The sequence below is a fragment of the Palaemon carinicauda genome, chromosome 13 (assembly GCF_036898095.1).
Source record: "Palaemon carinicauda isolate YSFRI2023 chromosome 13, ASM3689809v2, whole genome shotgun sequence".
NCBI classification, from domain to species: Eukaryota; Metazoa; Arthropoda; class Malacostraca; order Decapoda; family Palaemonidae; genus Palaemon; species Palaemon carinicauda.
Genome location: NC_090737.1, coordinates 136,757,129 through 136,761,315, shown reverse-complemented (window position 1 = coordinate 136,761,315; position 4,187 = coordinate 136,757,129).

Here is a 4,187-nt window from a genome sequence, read left to right as displayed (position 1 = left end):
AATACTTCTTAAACTGTTCTATCATCATGCTCACACTGATACCATTACTGCTGTACGAAGGTGTACGAAACACGTGTTGTTCACTGCGGTTCCTTCAAGCGTCACTGCTCATGGTATGCGCTTAGGTGATAAGAATTAAACGACTCTCCTCATTGTATCTTTTACACGCACCGGTGGATGACGGTACCGTTAACACACCGGTGGATGACGGTACCGTTAACACACCGGTGGATGACGGTACCGTTAACACACACCGGTGGATGACGGTACCATTAACACACCGGTGGATGACGGTACCGTTAACACACCGGTGGATGACGGTACCGTTAACACACACCGGTGGATGACGGTACCGTTAACACACCGGTGGATGACGGTACCGTTAACACACCGGTGGATGACGGTACCGAAACTCACATGATGTGGGTAGAACTCAAAATTTATATAAAACTTGGTACCTAACTACTACCAATAACTAAAAATTAGTTATTATTTTTTTTAACTATACATCTACAGGAACAAGCGGCTGTTTTCACCACCACGCTGGCTAGTACGGATTACTGATGGTAGATTTTCGTCTGATCGTTCACAGTAAACCAACCTAGTATGGGTGGCCTTGACTAGTACAGGTATGCCGATCATAGCGATACACAAGCCCTTTCACCACAGTGAAGTATCCCCATGGCACAAATATAAACCTAGAACAAGTACTAGGTAGAGAACATACCTTCACCAACGCCACATCACAAGATAGGCAATTGAATTATACCCATTTTGGCACTAATTTCATGTAAATCTGATAAAAACTTACTACGGTATAGCAAATAGGAATTTTCGACCTATTCATGACATTGACCTTTGATCAAATCACTCCACAATCTAATCAAATTGTCCTTGGATCATGGACAATCATCCCACCAAATTTCATGAGATTCGGTCAACTAGTTTTTGAGCTATGCCAATCACAAACATACAAACATAAATAAATACACGCCTATGAAAACATAACCTTTGAAGGTAAAAGCATATCTCAAAGTCCAATTCTATACTTCTTGAGGTGGCCGAGTGGTAGCGTCCCTGACTAGTGATCGCCAGACAGGGGTTCGAGTCCCGATCAAACTCGTTAGTTCCTTTAGTCGCTGCAACCTCACCATCCTTGTGAGCTAAGGATGGGGGGTTTGGAGGGAGCCTATAGGTCTACCTGCTGAGTCATTTGCAGCCTTTACCTGGCCCTCCTTGGTCCTAGCTTGGGTGGAGAGGAGGCTTGAGCACTGATCATATGTAATATGGTCAGTCTCTAGGGCGTTGTCCTGCCTGATAGGGCAATGTCACTGTCCCTTGCCTCTGCCATTCATGAGCGGCCTTTAAACCTTTAAATCGAAGTGGGGGGCACTTGGGAGCACGTACCCAATATTTCTAAGAAACAATACAACTCTGAGCATCGCCTCAATAGAGTTTTGGAATTCCGAAACAACGAGAGTCCATCCCACGCCCTGCCCCGCCCAATTTTGACAATTATGCAAATCGCGATGCAAATACACGAAACATGTTTCTTCGGAGAGGTAAAATTCTTGTTTCCTTTCCTTTTCTGGCTGAAACTGAACGTCCTTCTTAACTGCGCAAGAGAATTGTTGAAGAGACTCTCTGTAATAGCCAAAGATTCGAGAAGAGTCGATGTTTATTGTTCTGGTTCTATAGTACATTTAAAGACGTAGTTTTATTTCCCTAAAAATATCATTTCATTATGAATTTCTTGAAGGTTTAACATTACTTTTTTCACTCGTTTTCATACTCCAGAATACTGATAATCAAATGCTTCTCTAAAAACAGTTTGGTCTAAGTTTTATTAAGATGCTAGCGTGTACTGTAACTTGCAAGACGCTAAGGAGTACTGTTACTTGTAAGACGCTAAGGAGAATTGTTACTTGTACGATGCTAAGGAGTACTGTTACAGTACTTGTAAGACGCTAAGGTGCACTTTTACTTGTAAGACGCTAAGGAGTACTGTTAATTGTAAGACGCTAAGGAGCACTGTTAATTGTAAGACGCTAAGGAGTACTAATACTTGTAAGACGCTAAGGAGTACTAATACTTGTAAGACGATAAGGAGTCCTGTTACTTGTAAGAGGCTAAGAAGTATAATTACTTGTAAGACGCAATGGAGTACTGTTGCTTGTAAGAGGCTAAGGAGAATTGTTACTTGTACGACGCTAAGGAGTACTGTTACAGTACTTGTAAGACACTAAGGTGCACTGTTACTTGTAAGACGCTAAGGAGAACTGTTACTTGTAAGACCATAAGGAGAACTGTTACTTGTAAGACGCTAAGAAGTACTGTTACTTGTAGGACGCTAAGGAGTACTGATATTTGTAAGACGCTAAGGAGCGCTATTACTTGTAAGACGCTAAGAAGTACTGTTACTTGTAGGACGCTAAGGAGTACTGATATTTGTAAGACGCTAAGGAGCGCTATTACTTGTAAGACACAAAGAAGTAGTTACTTGTAAGACGCTAAGGAGCACTGTTACTTGGAAGATTCTAAGAAGTACTGTTACTTGTAAGAAGCTAAGGAATACTATTACTTGTAAGACACAAAGAAGTAGTTACTTGTAAGACGCTAAGGAGCACTGTTACTTGTAAGATTCTAAGAAGTACTGTTACTTGTAAGAAGCTAAGGAATACTATTACTTGTAAGACACAAAGAAGTAGTTACTTGTAAGACGCTAAGGAGTACTGATACATTTAAGACGCTAAAGAGCACTGCTACCTCTTAAACAACAGAACAGTCGGGTTTAAGAGGAACTGGGTCTTAATGGAAAAAAAAAAGAGTAAAGAGGAAGTCCAGCGCCTCACACCGGCATCAGGGCTACAAAAGAATATATGAATAAACATTAACCTCTCGGACAAGATCTTAACTGGTTAAGTTATGGCAATGCTCATTAAATATGCAGGAATGGATACGCGAGAGAAGAATGGCCCTGCTTGATAGGTTTTAAAACTGACGGCATCTGAAGACTTAAATCATCCGGAGGAATGTGTGGAACACAATGAGCTGTCGGAGATGTTGCATGTCAGATTGTGGTCAGTAAATACGCGAACGTTTGTTTATTCCTTTCCATTTCCTTGATGGCTCGTCTCAGTTAACGTTGAATATATCATACTATCAACTCTTCTCAGTTAATACAAGAACGTTTGTTATTCCTTTTCATTTCCTGATGGCTTGTGTGTCAGTAAACGTTGAATATATCGAACTATCAACTCTTCACAGTAAATACAAGAACGTTTGTTTATTCCTTTCCATTTCCTGATGGGTCGTGTCTCAGTAAACGTTAAATTTTATTCGGATTATTATTTAAAAAAAAAAAAAAAAAAAAAAAAAAAAAAAAAAAAAAAAACCATAACCTTGGAATGAAAGAGCATTGAGGATAACAAAACGGGGTTCGAGTCCCGCTCAAACTCGTTAGTTCCTTTGGTAGCTGCAATCTCACCATCCTTGTAAGATAAGGATGGGTGGTTTGGGAGAGCCTATGGGTCTATCTGCTGAGTCATCAGCAGCCATTGCCTGGCCCTCCTAGGTCCTAGCTTGGATGGAGAGGGGGCATGGGCGCTGATCGTATGTATATATGGTTCGTTTCTAGGACATTGTCTTGCTTGATAGGACAATGTCACTGTCCCTTGCCTCTGCCATTCATGAGCGACCTTTAAACCTCCAAACAGTATATTTTTACGGAGAATTTCATTTTAAAATTACGGGTTTTTTAACAGTGTTCAGTTTACAAACTAAACAGTCTTTTTCTATGCCCATTTTTTTTCACCAACCAGTAATACATAAAAGCAAAGTATAGTAAAATTACAGTCGCCTGTATTTTACTGAAATACGGCTGAGAACAGTATATTTTTACGGAGGAATTTCCGATTAAAATTACGGTTTTTTAAGTGTTCAGTTTACAAACCAAACGGTCTTTTTCTAATCCCATTTTATTACATTCTTTACCTTACATAGATCCCAGTAAAATTACGGTCGTCTGTATTTTACTGAAATACGACTGAGAACATTATATTTTTACGGAGAATTTCCGAATAAAACAATGGTTTTTTTTAAAGTGTTCAGTTTACCAACTAAAAAGCCTTTTTTTCTACTCCCATTTCCTTAGTCGTATTACTAACTTGCAAACATCCCAGCCCCTT